Source organism: Ranitomeya variabilis, chromosome 4 (assembly GCF_051348905.1).
Source record: "Ranitomeya variabilis isolate aRanVar5 chromosome 4, aRanVar5.hap1, whole genome shotgun sequence".
Lineage (NCBI taxonomy): Eukaryota > Metazoa > Chordata > Amphibia > Anura > Dendrobatidae > Ranitomeya > Ranitomeya variabilis.
Window position 1 is genome coordinate 273,891,879 of NC_135235.1, and position 20,093 is coordinate 273,911,971.

A 20,093-nucleotide genomic window follows, 5' to 3' on the forward strand; every position below is an offset into this window, starting at 1 on the left:
AAGCAGCTTGGCTTGGTGGAGGAGTTCTCCAGCGATTAGTCTTGTGTTGATACAATGATGTGGACTGTTACTGATAAAACTGTGTAGTATTCTTTTCCCTTTATGGCCTCATTAGTGGACAATGTTTTTAAAACCTTTCCCAAAGACAACTAAGACTAAGTAACAGAAATTTGCTCTTTTTATTGCTTAGCCTTACATAGCATTTTAATTATCCTCTAGGTTTCTTCCAGGAATCTCCTTGACACAATTGAGTAAATATTTACATAAATTGTGGCTCATAGTGTAAGACCTATGGAATATTAATACACAGCAGACAGGACAGAGTTAAAAGCCAGACCGTGATAAATGCATTTTGCAAGGTTGCGTTAGGGAACAGATTAACCCCCCGTGCAGCATGTAGACGTGTAATAAGAGGCAGCGATTAACTCATGAAGATCCAGAAATCTCTTTTTAGAATACTTGTATGGACGTAAAGAACATTGGATGATACTTGTATCTCCGAGAGAAAGCGATGCCCTGTCACTAGATACTTCTTTAGAATTAAATGGTGAATGACAAGGATGGATGGTTGGTAAAAGAAAAGGTATCTGATTTTTTTGCCGGACGTGAAAGAGTTTGAGGTTGTTAATAGCGTAGGTTTGCATTGACCTTTTTTATGTTAAATTAGAGTGTGAAATATAGGATTCCTGAAGAATACTAGTACGTGAATGGGCTTCGGTCATTGCAATGTCTTATAAGGCTCACTTTATTGATAAAGTTTCTCCTGGATTTGCCTTTGATCAAAAGTTAGAAACAAATGGAAGGAGGTTGGTATATATATATATATATATATATATATATATATATATATATATATATACATTGATGGGATTCATGCTCTTGGTTAGGCATCGGCAGCATTCACACAGGCAATGCAGTTTGGTCCAAACACGTGCAGCTTTATTGTTTCAGAAAATTCCAAAGATTCAAAACCAAAGACCTGGGAACAAATATGTCACATTGAATAAACAGTTCATTTATATATATATCAGTGAAGGCTCACCCGACCGGATTACAGTCTTTTCTCCTGGAGCAAACTTTACTCACAGAAGATGCATGATCCCACCTGTTATGGTGTCACCTTCAGCAGCTTCCAGCACCAGACCGAAATGTTTATCTCCATGCACCGTTCACACTGAACAGGCTCCAGCTTCCACATGGTTCTCTGCAGCTCTAACATACAGACTGCTCAGCTTTCCTAGCTGACCTGTGCAGTCTCCATTCAGCTTGTCTCTCTCCCTTCTACAGCTCACATTTTGGCTGGTCTTTCACCAGCTCCTGCACACTTCTTTCTGCACTACATCCAGCAGACTGACACAGGGTGAACTCATCTCCTGGATCTTAGTCAAAGCTAGCCAGGTGCATCCAATTAAGACCTGCAGTGCTAGGATTTAACCCAGTCCTACATGTCTTTTCTAATATATATATATATATACAGTATATATATATATATATATATATATATATATATATATATATATATATATATATATATATATATATATTTGTGTGTTTTGTAAAGTAATCATTCAATAATACAATTATGGATCCTGGGAGCTTACATTGAGTCTTTGCGTAGGACCACAGGCTATCTTATCTTCTTCTGAGACTTCCAGCGATCAGCTGTATACCTTGATAGATCCAGGCTAGCCAGTGTTCAATTCACTTACTGCACCACCTCAGGGGACATAAGGTATTGCACGGTTTTGAAATCAGTGAACTATCCATGATATACTCAGATTAACTGAGGATTGTTCTTTGTCTTAAAGGGTCCTAAGTTGGGACCCAATAAGGGTCCTAAAAGAGACCTCAATCTGTTAACTCAGAATACCCTTATAAGTGATATGAAATTAGTTTTTCTTTCATACAAAAACTCTTCACTGATAACTTTTTCAATCATGTGATTGCCTTACATATAAATGCAGATTTGTGAATGTTTAATCTCACTTTATTGCTGATTGACGCTGATTTTTACAAGTTTGTGTCCACGTGTAAAAGGTCTGTAAATTCTCCTTTTGTCTGCATGGAATTTCTATATTGATAGATAAATTAGCCCTAAAGATTCTACTTGGGACAGCGATTTAGACTGTGAGCTTGTCATGAACAGGTAATGTCGTCAGTCTTTGTACAATGATATGGAATATGTTGGTGCTATCATCAGCCAGAAATAACTGTATTTATGCAATGCTGTAATGTTTTTTTTATAGACTCACCAATGAAAACCTAGAATTCCATTACATTGATCTTACACAGTACTCAACAAAAATGATAACATGAATGTATATTCCCTAAGTAACCATGGCCAGTTCGTGAATCATAGTTAAAAGGGTTGGCCACTTTTTAGGACTTTTTTTCTTACTTAATTAAATATAATTGGGGATAAATATCAATCTTATTAAAATATCTCACCGTTTGTTTTCTAAAGTGTCCGCGATGCACTATGTATTCAAGATTGCAGAATGAGTTAACTGAGAATCTGTCAGTGAGCTCGCTATAAAGGTCTGACGGGGAGTTTGTAACTTTTTTTTAGCTCTTCTCAGCTGATTTATGGCCACAGACTACAACAGAGTCGAATGTGGAGGGAAACAGAGAGCCTGTAAAAGCCAAACGGGGCAAAATTGTTGATAAAACCCAATTAAAAAAATTATTTTTGGTGCCAAATACATGCATTTAAGTAAAAAAAAACGCCCAAAGGTGAAATACCGCTTTAATAGCATCATGGTTCAGTTATACACTGATCATTAATATTTCTTGCAGGGAAAGTAAAGGTTCCATATGGTTGTGCTACTACTTGTCAGTATCTCCAAAGAAAACCAGAGTGAATTGGGTGAAATGTGAGCGGTTGGCTGGATCAGACTACGTCTTGTTCAATGACCTAATAAAGCTGTTAAAATTAGGAAAGTATAGGGGTTCTTTGCTCAGGACCTCTTCTAATAGCCATATATGATGGCGGTGTCAATGATCGATCTTGGCTCTGGAGGATTCTCAAGTGAAATCTGTGAACAATTATTGATTTCGATGGGCGATAGGTAACGAATAATTACACAGTGTCATAATTAATAATCAAAATAAATCATGGTTTTATATTTAGCAATCATTGGTGGTAGATGGTCCAAGCCCTGGACTTGCAAACAAACACGTGGTCAGTGCCGCAATGCCATCAAGCCACTCTACCTTAGCCACTTAATCATGGACTGGGGGTTGGAGCTTTGCATTGCCTGGAAAACCATAAGTTTAAGAAGACCACTAGTAACTCGAGGGTATGTTTTACCTTCTACTGGACCAACCAGAAATAATAAAACAAAACCAAAGAAATGAGCCAGAGCATAAGTTGGTATAAGGGCAATCTGTAGGAGCACATTCACACTGTGTCCATTTAACAAACAAAATCCACGAAAAAAAACAAAACAAGCAGTTACCCTGTAGTATATAAATAAGTAAATAAATAGTACATGTAAATAGCGTGATAATTAGTTAACTTAACACTAATTTGATTAAAAAAAGCATAAAAGCCATCCCACCATGACAAGGTGAACCCATCGGGACCCTCACCTTGTGTCAGCCGACCTGAATGTAGGTTAGGGCCGAGCAGGACAGGGGCCGATTGTTTATACAGCCGTCCATGGGAAGCCATGTAGAGGAATAGTATATATTATTTATATATGTTATTTATAATGTTCTGCTTCAGAATTTACATGTACTAGTCACAGCATTTCACACAACCTCAACCTCACACAACCTCACACAACCTCAACCTCATACAACCTCACACAACCTCAAATTTCACACAACTTTCACAGAATTTATGAAAGGTTGAACCTGTTGGATTAAACTTGTTTTTGTTCAGCATATTGATACATACTTGTAAAATTGATGAAATACTCAAAATTTGAGGAGACTGAATATTGTGAAATTCGACTCCACCAGTTTCAATGAATTAAAAAAAATAGATTTGCAGTGAATTGCAAGTACTGCAAAGCCTCCAATCACCCTGAAAATGAATGTAACACTCTGAGGTCTTCTATGACTGTATCCAACCCCTTTGAAGCTTTTTAACATAAGTGTAACCTTATTAATGTCAAAGCAAACTCAACATATTTGGCTATGGGTAAAAAGATGGTAACCTTTCTTGACTGCTGTGATGTCAGACACTAGCTGAGATGTTTATTCGGTGCTTTATGGCTTTCTCTCCTTATCACTATGGCTAAGCAGTGAGCTGTCACGTTTTCTCACTATCCAGATTCACCATATAATGGTTGCTGAATTCCCTACCTCTGCTTTTATACAGGTTATAATAATCTATCCTCATTGGCTGTTCTTTCAGTGCTGTCACACACTATGATGTTTATTCACTGCTTTATGGCTTTCTATCCTTACCTTCATGGCTAAACTATGAACTGTGACATTTTCTCCTGATCCAGATTCACCACATAATGGCTACTGCATTGTTTGTTTCTGCCTTTATACAGGTTATAATAGTCTATCCTCATTGGTTGTTCTCTACTATTACACACATCTGTGATATTTGTTCAGTGCTTTATGGCTTTCTCTACTTATCTCTATGTATAAGTTGTGAGCTGTGACATTTTCTCACTATCCAGATGTAACAAGCGTCCATGTATTTGATATGCAGTACTTGGGTTTAAGGGGTAATGTTTCTCCTTGTGTAGAGGGACATGCCTGACATACCAGTGTAAAGAGACTTATAGGCCATGATCCTCTGGGAAATTAAATATGCAAATTGCCTCTTCAGAGAGGAAGAGGAATAGAACTCTAGCGTCATTAATTGAAAGTAGCAATCCTAAAAGTCAATTTCGACCCTTAAGCGATCTTTGCCACAAGACTTAGACTAAAAGCCAATCTATATACTCAAATTTTCAGACGTGTTTTGGAGTGTTTGCTCCATCTCAGTGCAAAACAAGAGATCTGATTTGGCTAGGTAAGAGGCCTCTGACTGTGATCTAAGTGGTAATGTTTCTACTTGTGGATGCCTGACATGCCAGTGTAAGTATTCAGAAACATCTAGGCCATACAATGCTTCTCTGGGAAATTTATTATGCAAATTGCCTATTCAGAGAGGAAGAGGACTAGAACTCTCTGGAAGTAGCAATCCTAAAAGTCAATATCGATGCCTTAACGAGCCTTGCCACATGACCTAGGATAGAGGACAAACCAGATACTCAATTTATAGACGTGTTTCGGGGTGTTTGCTCCTCCTCAGTGCAATGGAAGTCTACATGGTAACGTCTCCCTTTGTGGAGAGTGACATAGCTGACATGCTCCTTACATTGGTAAGGAGACTTATAGGCCATGCAATGCTCCTCGGGGTGTACATTTGCCGCTTATTTGAAGGAGCAATCATAAAAGTCAATATTGACCCTGTATACATAAATATTATACATGCCAGTGTCAGGAGACTTGTGAATGCTGTTTGGTAGAGCAAATACATGCCAGTGTCAGGAGACTTGTGAAGGCTGTTTGGTAGAAGAAAGGCTGATTACAGCTATCCTTTCCTGTCTTCACGCTCACACCCTGATCTATACCATAACTTAACATGTTCATTGGTTTCTAATGTGTCAAATGTCAATTTTTGTATCAAGTTATCTTTCAGTGATAAACATGGTTTAGTAAACACGTTGTGTGTTATGGTAAAAGATGTGACATCTATATGTGATATATGTGCTGGAGGAATCGATAGGGAATTTGGAGAGAGGAGTCTGCAAGTGGATACATACAACATGTGATGTCTCTTTTGATAATTAATAAGAAATTGATTTAGATTGTGACCACTCTTACCTCTTCATGAATTTCTCTAAGTACTTCTCACAATACAAATTCTATACTATATGGCATCATGCTACCAGACGGTAATGCACAACACAGCCACTAGGTGACAGTATATAGACACATGCAATATAGGCATCTCCTGACAGAGTATCACAAAATCATTTTTTATTGTTCCTTTTTGAAGCTGGCAACAAGAAGCCACTAAAATTGTCGTAAGATGTGTTAGGGGTCGAGATCCCGCCTCTGCACAGGGAGAATCTCAGGCCATCTCCGCTGCGGTCTCCTATTCTTCTCCTGCCGCAGTGGAGCCTGCTCAGCGGAGACGTCAGTACCAGCATCTCGCTCAGTCTGACTCTGTACAAAGGGTTACTGCTGCTTCTCCTGCTTCTGCCATTGAAGTCAGTGCTGGGCAGTGGCGAGCAGACGCTTCTTTGACTAAGTCCTGCTTTTCTCGTTCTGAGTATGCCCAGAGTAAGATCTCTCAGTGGAGATCGAGGGTCACATGTTCAGATACTGCAGCTAAATCCATTGGTCCTCCAGGTGCTGAAGGTTCTGTAGCAGCCTCTCATTGGTCCTTCTAGGAAGGTCCTGTACTTGCTGCAGCTATTTAAGGCTCTCATGACCGCACGGCCATGCGCTAGTATTGAATCTGTTACGTGCATGCGCCAGTGTGGTCACATTTATGTGTGTTCAGGGACTCGGCTGAAATAAGCCCCTAGAATGCCGGCACCTCCGGCGAGGAGATTGTGTGCACGGATTTAGGGCCCCGGCTGAAATAAGCCCCTAGAATGCCGGCCCCTTGGTGAGGAGATTGTGTGCATGCATGACCACTGACTGCTCTCTGATGGGCAGTTAGCCTGTGCTCCTAAGAAGTCTAACAGGGCGCAGAGCTTTCCTTTCTTGGCTACTCTGTGAGGTAACAGAGCTAGTCTATACCGCCAAATAGTGCCACCATTTACTAGCAGCAGGTTCCCCTGCACGGAGGACCCCGGGCTGCGAACGCATCAATAATAATAAACATCTATATTTACTCGGTGCGTTCCGCTAGCCCTAACAAGATGCGCCAATAAGAGAGATAAGGCAGAACACGTCTCATGTTCTATGTCGGGGTGTAAAATACAGAAGTGGTGCATATGTTTCTGTTATACTTTTCCTCTGATTGTTCCACTCCTGGTTTTGGCTTACAAATACTGATGTAAAATACTGACCAAATACTGCTAGTGTGATGGCAGCCTAAGAAGCTGCTTTATACAGTGCCAGCAAACACTATGGGATTTTTTGAAAATAGAAACAATGAGAAAGTGAAAAAATGCTGAAACAAATGCAACAACGTTTTTAGCAGCATTTTTTAAGCATTTTTGGTAAATAGAACTACGTTTATTAACCCCTTCATGGCTTTTGACGATTATTTACATCATATGTCTTGTCCCCGACCTTAATGCCGGCTCTGGCGCTGAGCCCGCATCTCTCCCGCACATGACAGATGGACCAGCGGCTGTTAACCAGTTAAATCCCGCTATGAATCTCCGACAGCAGTATTTAACACACACCACCTGGAAGCGCATCACAAATCCCGCCCATCGGCACCTCTGTCACGTGATCGGTGGACGGGTGTAATGCGAGTACAATGTGATTTTTCTCACGTACCATCCTTATGCCATGTGTTTTTCTCTGCAACTATTATTCTACAATCATTTGCAGGACCATGTACAATGTTCTATGCTACAGAATGGTAATATTTCCGTAAAAATCGGACATCATACGAATGGTCCATGTGCCGTCCATTTTTTTTCTCACACCCATTGACTTGCATTGGTGAGTCTCGTCCAATATATTCAGTCACTCGAAGCATGCTGAGATTTTTTTCTCATCCAGATTTCACCTGGGGAAAAACTCGCATTTGAGCACTGAGTCATCTAATAACATTGGTGCAATTTTTTTCTCGCATTGCATTCACCGATTTTATAGTGGGAGCAAGACCTTAAGCCACATTCACAAGGGGTGAGCTGTCACTGAGCTGAGCATGAGAAATTTCTCACGGTGCAAGCAGTGATGTCAGTAAGGTGACCGGAGTTCATCCGCTATGAACGCCGGTCACCTTACCGATGTCAGCGCTCAGCACTGAAGCTGCATCCTCACGCTCAGCTCCGCATCTCCCAGATGCTGGGCTGAGCACTCGCATTTTATGTCACAACTTAGCAATGCATCTGGATGTAGCAGAGTTGAGTTTGTCAAAGGACATATGCATTATTGGTGGACAAGTGAGGATTTCTTTGTTTTTTATTTTTCTGATTTTGGGGGGATATTAATAAACGTGTCAAAGATGGTCAGGGGGTGTTTTGTTCAAATGAAGGGCTTTGCTATGTGTGTGGTTTTTTTTACTTAAACTAATGCAGTTAGTAATGGGGTGTCTTATAGACATCTCTCCATTACTAATCCCTGGGTTTGATGTCTGCTCACATTACAAAGCTGACATCAACCTCAATACTATTACCGCACTTGCCACCACACCAGGGCAAGTAGAAAGATCCAAAAATAAGCCCCTTATTTGATGCATCTAATAGATGATGAGGGCTGATGTTATTAGCTTGAAAGGGGGCCAATATCCATGGCCCCTTCCTAGACTATTAATATCAGCCTGAGGCTGTCTACCTAGCCTGTGCATTAAAAATAGGGGGGAATCCACATCATTTTTTGGGAGGGTCACACCTTGTTAATAACCAGCAAAGTCTTTGCAGACAGCTGTGAGCTTATATTAATTGCTTGGGAAGCTCCATGTTGATTACCCCCTTCCCAGACTATAAACTTCAGCCCCCCACTGTCGGCTTTCCCTCAGCTGGTTAAGAAAAATATGAGGGACCCCACACCACTTTTTTCTTTTATGTTATCTATATATCTATTCTGTATTGATGGTTTACGTTGTGAATATACTGTACTCGGCTGAAGAAATTTAGTGTTTTCTATGAGATTGGTGCATAGAAAAAAGCAATTTTTTTTCTCACACTCATTGACTTTCATTGGTGAGTCTCGGCCTTTTACGCAGCCATATTCAGCATGCTGCAGATTTTTCTTCACCCAAATTCCAGGGGAGGAAAATCTCTCAGATGAGCCTTGCCTGATTAACTAACATTGTAGCGGGTGCAATGCGATGTTTTCTTACATTGCACTTGTCGAGTGTATAGGCAGATGTGAGCGAACCCTAAGCCTCATTTATGCATCCATGTTTAAACATGTAGGTGAAAAAAATGTACAGGTATCATCAGTGTTTGGTCAATGTGTCCATTCTTAGGCATTATATAGACATTCAATTTTTACACGTATGAGAAAAACGGACCGATTTTTCGAATCAGATTTTGATCGATGTGTGGTACAAGTGTGATCTGATTCTCTTGTACATGGAGAAATTTAAAAAATGAAAGTCTCCACCGTGTTTTTTGTATCACCATCATGTGGATTTAATTTTTTTATATTTATGGAATCAAATTTGAAGATTTTATCTATTTTTTGGATGTGCCTATTAACGTTTAATTTCTTGCAACTACTTAAACTGTATTTTGGTGTTCACATAAAGCTGTGTGTATATATAAATGTCCGACATACTTTATAGAAGAGATCTCTAATGTATCTCTTTACCAAAAGATCCTATTTAATAGATAGGGATAATATGTGCAATTTCATGCAAGCAATTAGGAGCAAAAGTCTCCGATTATGACCCATTACAGATATATGAAGCTGGGTTCTTCTATAATTCTTGTTCTAAGGAGCAGGTATGATCTCTAGATAAATATAATTTCAGAATGAAGTGCCGAAACTCCATAAAAGTGTAGTAAATGTCAAAGTCCTAATGACTAGATTTGTGTCTTGGACCCTTCACATTTCCACATTTTCAATGTTTATCTTTATTGCTCCGATATAAAGCAGCTACATAAAAAGTGAAGAAACTTTGCTAAAAGTTTGGATTTAATGTTCCATATAAGCAATTTCTGGTTTGTAATGAAACAGTATAATGGGAACTTACAGAGATTTGTTGCTCTCTTCTATCTGCTCTTTTTTCCTGGAATAAGCTCTGAGATCAGACACAAGGTCTGTAAACATGGAGACACGTACAGTATATGGAGCAAAGTATTGGGAGAATGTCACCTGCTCGTTGTACCTGAAGGAGCTTTTCTGACATCACATCATAAATCAATAGAGATAATATGGGAATTTTGGATTTTCGAGAGAGTCCAGGTAGGCCATCTCTTTTCTATTTCATCCCAAAGATATTGGATGGGGCTGAGGTCTGAGCTCTGTGTGGTCGGTCATGTTCTTCCACCAAACTCCCCCAACCGTGTTTGTATGAACCTTGTGCACTGGGCACAGTCATTGGGAGCAGAAAAGGGCCTTCAATTAGCTACAATTGTCCACCATGTCTTTCCCTTCTCCAGAGTCGACTGCTTGAGAGTCCAGTGGTGGCGGCTCTACAACACTCCAGCTCGGCATTGTGCTTATACGGCTGCATGCAGTTTCTTGCCAATGAAACTCCCAGCGGGGGCACAGTGTTTGTGCTAAAGTTCCACCAGAGGAGGTTTGGACTCTGTAGTTTTGGAGTCAGCAGAGTGTTGGTGACTTTTTTGACCTCTGCTCCTCAGCACTCATTCTCCGCTCTATAACATTACGGGGTCTCCACTTTGTGGCTGAGTTGTTGTGGTTTCTTCTACTTATCAATAATGTCACTCACAGATGATGGAGAAGATTAAGGAGGAAGAAATGTCAGGAACTTCTTACTCCAATGACTGCTATTACAGGACCGCGCTGGTATCAATTAGCTCTGCACCACCGGCCAGTCATCACGTTAGTAAAGGTAGATGGCATGGTGAGGGACAGGAGGTTATACAGCTGTGAGGGGATGGATGTTATATACCGGGGGGCTGGATGTTATACACCATGGGCAACGGGGCGGGAATTATACATTGGAAGCAATGGAGCCATCTTTTATACATCAGGGACAAAAGGGCTGGATGTTATATACCGGATGGGGGGTGATGGAGCTGGAAGTTATACACTTGGGGGGCAAAAAGGCCAGATTTTCCACACCGGATGCAATGAGACTGAATGAAGAACCTGAATGCAGTGATTAAAGATGTGTCCAATGCTTTTGCTCATATATTGTTTGTGTATTTATTACACTATACACATATTTGGAAGAACTAAGAAACTAGTAAGACTTTCCCCAGGTTCACAATTCTCATGTGCCTTTGTAGTGGGGTAAATCTTAGATGAGGTCCCACACTTCACCAGCCTTATGACTAACGACTGACATCTATTAGTGACGTTTTGTGTTTTTCTACTTTGATATCTCTTTTCATTGGAGTTCATTAGATTCGCACAAATCCAAAGTGCAAATAAAAGACTTAATGAAGACAGATGGCATTTTATTTTTCCAGTTGAAAAGTTATATTAAGCAGTTTTGCTATAGCGGCCCATTAACTTGGTCTATTAACCCGTATTAAGTTGCAGCAGACACATAATACAGAGAATTGTCACTTGGTACAGTGCACACTGACATTGGTATGCATTGCGCGCAGTTACACTTTAAAGTGACAAAACTCACATACAAGTATCTGGTTAAATGAGAAAAATCCTACTACAACCACTTTCATTATCAATTATGATGCTTTAATTTATCTATCTGTCTAAACATTAACCCCATCTCTATATATCCATCTATTAGAGATGAGCATATTGGTTCAAGACAAATGGATTTCACTTCTAATTCTATTTTTTTTATTATTTTTAATCTGTTTTCTAATAATTAGCGCAAATCCAATAAAATGCTGAGTTTTAGAGATCGAGGAAAAAGGTAAAAAAAAACTTGCAGCTCACCTATCCCAACTGTTGCAGCCCCTAGTCCAATACTCTGTGCAACCTCTCGTCTGGATCTCAATGCAGCCGTCAGGACTCGAATCCAGCAGCTCTTCCCTCTGAGCTATTCAGCTCGCTGGACACGTCCTTGCTTAACCAGATACTATTACCTGCGTGGTTCCTGATTGTCTCCATCCTGCGTTCCTGATTGTCTCCAACCCAAGTTCCTGATTGGCTCAACCCTGTGATCTCCTGATTGAACACCCTACTTAAACATGGCACTGCACTTTCTTCCTTGTGAGACTATTGAGCTCCCAGCCTTTAGTCTAGCTTATTTCCACCTACTGCTTATCCTCAAGAATCTACTGCTGCTCCATGTACCGACCTCTGGCTATTTCCTGACTACTTTACCTGATTATCCTCCATACTATACTGCTGCTCCGTGTAATGACCCATTGGATGATGGGAGCTGTAGTCCAATCCACTAACACCAGTGACCAGAGGTAAACTTTATACCTCCGATCACAGCTGTAAAAAGACAGCGTCGGAACCGCGGCTATCTGACCGGCAGGGATGATTTCACTGCCAATCAGAAGCAGTGTTTGCCGCACTGTCATGCACATGACAGCGTGACAAACACCCGGTTTTTGGGCAGCCGATCCCAAACAGTTACACTGTTGAAGTCCTGTTGAAGTCCTGATGAAGTCCGTGTTCGGTGTCCGTGCCTGAACAGTAGGTGTTCGGTACGGTCGCCGTACTTTATTGTTCGGTTCATCCATCTCTAATCCTGGGACTTCCATAACTGCACAATATTTCCTTTTTGTTTTTGCAATTTCAATGTTTAGGTATTCAGGTCCAGTAATATTTGGACAGTGATTTCAGCTCTGCATGACACTATTTTTAATTTAAAATCAAACCACTGAGATGCAATTGAAGTGGGAACTTTCAGGATTATTTAAAGGGGTTGAGCAAAAATATCCTATGAAATGTTTCGGAATTGTAACCGGTTTTCTAAAAAGCCTCCGCAATTCAGGGGCTCTAAAGAAATTGAACGAATTAACTTTTTCATAAATAAAATATTCATTTTTAATATTTTGTAGAGAATCCTTTGCAGGCAATGACTGCGTGAAGTCTGGAAGCGCTGTGTTTCTCCTATGTGATGCTTTGCCAGCCTTTACTGCAGCTGACTTCAGTTGTTACTTGTTTGTGGGTCTTTCTGCTTAAGTTTTGTCTTAAGAATGTGAAATGCTGCTTGATGGGGCTGAGATCTGGTGATTGACTAGGTCATTGCAGAACATTCCACTCCTTTGCCTTAGAAACCTCCCTATTGCTTTTTAAGGAAAAGTTAAAGCCCTGCATACTTTAGAATTCATCCGGCTGCTTCTTTCTTCAGTCACAATATAAACACTACTGTCCCAGTGCCATTGGAAGCCATGCATGCCTGTGCCATCACACTATGTCCACCATGTGTTACAGAGTAAGTAGTGCACTTTGGATCATGAGCTGTCCCAAGCCTTCTCCTTCTTCCCATCATTCTGGTTGATTTTAGTTTTATCTATTCAAACAATGGTTTTCCTGAACTGGACTGATGTTTTTTTGACAAAGTTTAACCTGGCCTTTCTATTTTTAAGACTATGAACCCTCTGCATTTGCTATCATGAAGTCTTCTCTTTAGGTTAAACTTAGATACTGAAACACTGACTTCTGTTGAGAGCTCCATTGACTGTATGTTGGGGGTTCACAGCAACAGCTTCCAAATCCCATTAAAGAGCTTTTGAGATAATTGTCCAATTACTTTTGGTCCTTTTCAAAAGAGATAGCTACATATTAAAGAGCTGTAATTCCTGCATGGTTTCCCTTTCCCTTCCATGCAGGGACGCTGACATACTCACTGCTGTGGCCACTCAGTCACCTCCCCAGTCCCAGCCTCCTGTCTCCTGTGTCTGTGCATTTCCCAGGAGCATGCCTAATGTGCACTCTCTCCCCTGTTCTTAAAGGGACAGCACACACACCTGCTAAGATACCCCCAGCCAATAGCTAGGATGGATCTTGAATAAAAGGCACTTTCCCCAATATGGCGGTGCCGAAACAACATTCTTTCATTAGTGAGTTGGGGTGCTACCAGTGAGTTGTGGGGTCTCAGTCCCTGAACCACTGGTACTTGTGTGGCCAAGTCCTAAACCCATACCCCTGGTCCTTGTGTGACTAGGTCCTGAACTCTAACCCATATTTCTTGTGGGACCACAGCCTGCACCAGAACCCTGAACCTGAAACTGCATCAGGCGGTTTCCAAACCTGTAACACCACCAGTGGTGGTACCTGAACTCTGAAACTGCTCTGGCTGTACCTTAATGCCAAAACTGCTCCAGTGATATCTGTACTCTGAAGCCTCTCCGGTTGTATCTAAACTCTGAAACCGCTTCGGCAGTAGATGAACTCTGAAGCCAATCTGGCAGTACATAAAACTGTTCCCCAGACCTGGGTGTCTGAACATGCACCTATTCAAGCACTTTCTGTTCTCTGGACAGTTATACCAGTCTCCGAATCCAGCCTTGTGTGTGACTCCTGTCAGTGTCCATTCTACCTGAGGATCCAGAACTGATGTAGTCTGAGCTGAGCCTGAGTCCATGTCCATGTCTGCGTGCCTGACCCCTTGGGTCAGCAGCTGCAGTACCGGGGACTGACCATGAGAGGTACCGCTTAGCTACACCCCTCCTAGGAAAGTCCGGCCCAGTGGCACAGTTGGTCCACGAACCACGTGAACCACCTGCATATGTTACACCCTTACTCCAATTAGGATGTGAATTCCCTCAAATTAAAGCTGAGACTCTGATCTTTAAGCCCACATTGATTATATTACTGTATCTGGAATAAGTTTTGACTAACAACTAAAATGCCAAAACTTGTGTCACTATCCAAATATTTCTGGACCTAACGGTATAAATGTTTTTCTGCTTATCTAATTATCTATTTGTTGTATCTATATTTTATCTTTCTAATGTGTTGATGCAGTAATTCATGTGTCCTTATACAATATGTATTCATTATTGCAGAGATTTAATGGTTTTAGTTAATGAAACCTTTTATTGCAGAACTCACTTTAACAAAGTGCTCATATAGTATGCTCATTTTACAATTACATTCTGCAGCCTTTTATTCATCTTCATTAATAGGATATCTACAATTTTATATGTATTCGGCCTTGAGCTATTTACTTACCCGAGCCCAAGGTATCAAATCTACTGCAATTAAAGGACTAGAAAAAAATACTAAGATGGGGGTCTCTTGAGTCCTATGTCATCCACACTGTGTCCCCAATGATGCTCCTGCCAGTGGAAGAGCAGAACACTGTAGTGCGCATGATGAGTCATCTTTACCTAAGGGTTATCTTATCAACACTCTTTGTCCTTTAGCGGCGCATGCACACTACAGTACTTTGCTCTGGGCAGAGAGGAGCGTGCCCGAGCAGGAGCGCGATGGAGGACATTATGTGGATGATGTAGGATGCATCATCCACATGAAGCAGAGAAGGAGGATGGCGATCGTAGGAAGAGAGGAGATGCCGGATCAAGATCAGAGATGCCCATCGGACCAGACCGCGCCATCTTTAAGTATAATAAAAGGTCTTTTTTGTGCCAAGCATAATGGATTGAAGACATACATACAGCATACTAGAATTATGTTACAGAGAGCTTGCAGGTGCTGGCCATACTTTATATGGGGAAAACCTGGTGCAGGTGTTAGGGGTCGAGTTCCCACCTCTGCACAGGGGGAATCTCGAACCATCTCCGCTGTGGTCTCCCATTCTTTTCCAGCTGCATTGGAGCCTTCTCAGTGGAGACGTCGGTCCAAGCGTCTGGCTCAGCCTGATACTGTGTGGATGGTTACTGCTGCCTTTCCAGGCTCAGCCATTGTAGCCAGTACTGGTCAGCGGCGAGCAGACGTCTCTGGGACTAAGTCCTGCTTTTCCCCTTCTGAGCATGCCCAAGGTAAGACCTCATTGGAGGTCAGGGGTCACATGCTCTCAGGTACTGCAGCAGATACCATTGGTCCTCTAGGAAGGTCCTGAAGTTGCTTAGTTACTGTAGCAACTCCCATTGGTCCTCTAGGAAGGTCCTGAAGTTTCTGCAGCTATAAAAGGTTTGCATGGCCGCATGGCCATGCGATAGTATCAACTAAAGTTATGTGCTCTGCGCCAGTGTGGTCTTATGCATGTGGATTCAGGGTTCAGCTGTAATAAGCTCTTAGAATACCAGCACCACCGGTGAGAAGTTGTGTGTAAGCTTTGCTGACTGCATGACTACTGTTGACACTATTTGCTAGCTGTTCCCCTGTGAGGTTAACAGGACACAGCATTCTCTTTTCTCAAGCATCTCTGTGAAGTGTAACAGAGTTCACTTATACCACCATATTGTACCGCCATCTACTAGCAGCATGTTCTCTCCTGCACGCTGGACCATGGGTTGCGAATGCACCTACTATTCAATATATATTTGCTCAGGGCGTTCCGCCAACCATAACATAATACTAGCGCCATGGTCTGGCTAGTAAATAGTGGACACACAGCAATCCATGTGGTACATCCATTAGCTGGAGGGTAGGTTGGCGGCTCTCGAGCACACAACCTCAGCTGTGGATGTAACCGCAGTAGTTGTTCAGGCTGCTAGCGTGGCTGCAGCAACCTTGTCCACGGCCACCCCTGTTCCGACTCTATCTCGCCTCTCGATGCCAGAAAATTTTCTTGTGATAGTAAGTCTTGTAGGGGTTTCATTAGCCAGTGCTCTATACATCTCGAGCTTCTGGCCGCACGTTTCCCCACAGATCGGGCTAAGGTGGGATTTATTGTGTCTCTCTTGTCGGACAGGGCGTTGGAGTGGGGTACGCCGCTGTGGGAGCGTGGCGATCATGTGGTGCAGAGTGCTTCGTTGTTCCTGAGCACTCTGAAACAGGTCTTTTTAGGACCTCGTGTCACTCATGATACAGCGCTCCAACTGTTGGCATTGACTCAGGGCTCGTCCTTGGTCAGCCATTTTGCCGTCCACTTTCGCACCCTAGCATCTGAGCTGGAGTGGTCGGATAAAGCCCTTATTACGATATTTTGGAGGGCGCTGGCTGACCACGTGAAGGAGGCTCTGGCCACTAGGGAGATTCCCGCCACACTGGAGGAGTTAATAGCAGTGTCCACTTGTATTGACCTCTGTTTTCACAAGCGGAGGTTAGAGCGAGCCCAGTGTAGGCAGAGGTTTCGGCTGGCTCCAACTTTCACCAAACCTTTGGAATCTCCAGTCCAGGCCCCTGAGTCACACGAGGCCATGGAAGTGTCACGAGCGGGATCTAAGTCCCGGACCGCTTGTGCACTCCAGGTTTGTCATGTTTGCCAGCAGTCAGGACATCTTGCCACCGGATGTCCCCAGAGGTCGAGGAAACATCAGCGTCTAGTTGTAGTAGGTGGAGGTACACTAGAGATGGCGACGTTTGCCTCCAAATTGTCCTTTAAGGGGACAAATACTATTGGCTCATTTACCCACTCGGTAGAGCTCTGCGTGGATTCTGGGGTGGAAGGCAATTTTATGTCTTCTGCCTTTGCCCAACGTCACGCAATTCCCCTGGTAATGTTGGCTCAACCAGTAACCGTACGAGTGGTGAATGGGTCGACACTGCCCTCACCGATAACACACCAGACCATCCCTTTTTCTCTGTCCATGTCGCCATCTCATCAGGAGATTATATCTCTGCTCGTCATTCTTGAGAGATTTGATGAAGTCCTGTTAGGGATACCTTGGCTACGGTACCACTCTCCTCATTTTGAGTGGTCCACAGGCAGAATTTTGGGATGGGGTGAATCTTGTGGGGGTAGATGTCAGAGGGAATGTGTTCAGGTTGCTACTACTGAGGTACCCGCAAATCTCTCCTCTCTCTCCAAGCAATATTGGCCCTATGTGGGCGTGTTCTCCAAAAGGGCTGCGGAGAACCTTCTGCCTCACCGCCCCTATGACTGTCCTATTGACCTCTTGCCTGGTGCTGAGCCTCCCCGGGGTCGAGTCTAACTGTTATCTCTCCCGGTGACGGAGGCAATGTTACAATACATCCAGGAAATTCTGGCAAGAGGATTTATTAGGAATTCAGTGTCACCTGCAGGGGCGGGGTTCTTCTTCATGCAGAAGAACGGGGAACTACGTCCATGCATAGGTTACAGGGGTCTTAACGCCATCACTGTTAAGAATAAGTATCCTCTGCCCCTGATATCGGAGCTCTTTGATAGGCTTTGGGGAGCAAGGGTATTTACAAAATTAGATCTGCGGGGTGCTTACAACCTGATTCGCATCCGTGAGGGGGATGAATTGAAGATGGCTTTTAACACCAGGGATGGGCACTATGAATTAATGCCCTTCGGGCTCAGTAATGCCCCAGCCATTTTCCAAGACTTTGTGAATGACATCTTCTGGGATATGCTCTCCACCTCGGTTGTAGTCTATCTGGATGATATTCTCATCTACTCTCCAGATATTGACTCCCACCGAAGAGATGTTTGCAGAGTCTTCGACCACTTACGGGCAAATTCCCTCTACGCACAGTTGGAGAAATGTGTGTTTGAGCAGGAGCCCTTACCTTTCCTGGGCTATATCATCTCCGCCCAGGGATTGGCTATGGATCCAGCCAAACTACAGGCTGTGATGGACTGGCAGGAACCCCATTCTCTTAAAGCGGTGCAGCGCTTTATGGGGTTCATTAATTACTATCGCCAGTTCATTCCACACTTCTCAACTTTGGTAGCTCCCTTGGTTGCCCTCACCAAGAAGGGAGCAAATCCCAAATTGTGGTCTGAGGAGGTCTCCAAGGCCTTTCACTCCATTAAGTCACACTTCGCTAGTGCTCCCATCCTACATCGCCCCGATGTATATAAGCCATTTATAATGGAGGTGGATGCCTCATCCGTTGGTGCTGGAGCTGTCCTTTTACAAAAGGATGCTCAAGGTGGAAAGCATCCTTGCTTCTTCTTTTCCAAGACCTTCTCATCAGCAAAGAGGAATTATTCCATTGGGGACAGGGAGTTGTTAGCCATAAAGATGGCCTTCTCAAAGTGGAGACATCTCTTGGAGGGGGCTCGTTTTCCTTTCCAAGTCTTCACAGAGCACAAGAATATGGTGTACTTGCAGACAGCCCAGCTGTTAAATTCTCGCCAGGCCAGATGGTCCTTGTTCCCGGTTTCATTTCACCCTCCATTTTCTTTCCGGGGAGAAGAACATTTGTGCCGATGCTCTCTCTTGCTCCGTTGTATCATCTGAGGAGGAAGAGAAGCCTTGGCTTATTATCCCCACCGAGAGTCTGAGAACTGTGGCCTCGGTTTCACTAGAGTCTGTGCCTCCGGGCAAGACTTTTGTACCATCCAGTCTGCATCCGGAGGTTCTCTCTTGGGCTCACTCATCCAGGGTGGGTGGACATTTTGGGTCCAAAATGACATCTGAGTTAATGGCGAGGACATACTGGTGGCCGCATATGGCTCGTGATGTTGCAGACTATGTTCGGGCCTGTGTCTCTTGCGCCAAGAACAAGTCTCTTCGGCAATGGCCAGCTGGGTTGCCTTACCCCCTGCTGGTGGCGGACAGGCCCTGGGAGGTGGTCTGGATGGATTTTGTGGTGGGCTTACCCAAGTCTCGTAGCTCCACCATTATCTGGGTGATCACCGACCATTTTTCCAAAATGGTGCACTTGGTGCCTCTTCCACGGCTAACTTCTGCACGGGCTCTGGCAGCGTTGTTCATCAAGCATATCTTTCACCTACACGGTATGCCGGACAAAATTTCAGTGACCGGGGTCCCCAGTTTGCGTCTTGATTTTGGAGAGAGCTTTGTCGTCTACTCAGTATTGAATTGAATCTCTCCTCGGCATATCATCCCGAGACGAATGGGTTGGTTGAGAGGGCCAACCAGACCCTGGTCACATATTTATGACATTTTGTTTCTGCCAGGCAGGATGACTGGGCATTCTTGCTACCGTGGGCGGAGTTTGCGCTTAACAATGCCGTAGCTGACTCCACCGGTTAGACTCCATTCCTCCTAAATTACGGAAGGCATCCGCGTGTCCCTCTGCCCATGCACGTGTCTTCCGCCGACTCCAGGGTGGCAGACTGGGCTGTGGAGGCACGGGACATTTGGGACCACACTCTGGATGCCATTCGGGCATCCAATGAGAGAATAAGGTCCTCCGCCGATGCACATCGGTGCCCTGCTCTGACCTTTGCTCCTGGCAACTTGGTGTGGCTCTCCGCCCGTAACATCAGGCTGTGAGTTGAGTCCACTAAGTTTGCACCTCGCTACTTGGGTCCCTTCAAGGTCCTCGAACAGGTTAACCCTGTGGTCTACCTTCTGGCCCTTCCTCCACACCTAGGTATCACCGACACCTTTCATGTGTCCTTCTTGATG

At 43.3% G+C, this 20,093-nt stretch overlaps 1 protein-coding gene across 3 annotated transcripts in view; it reads left to right on the plus strand.

The window, feature by feature from the left end:
• Positions 1 to 20,093, plus strand: part of DRD2 (dopamine receptor D2) — a 391,195-nt gene that overhangs the window by 1,046 nt on the left and 370,056 nt on the right. The window lies entirely within an intron of this gene.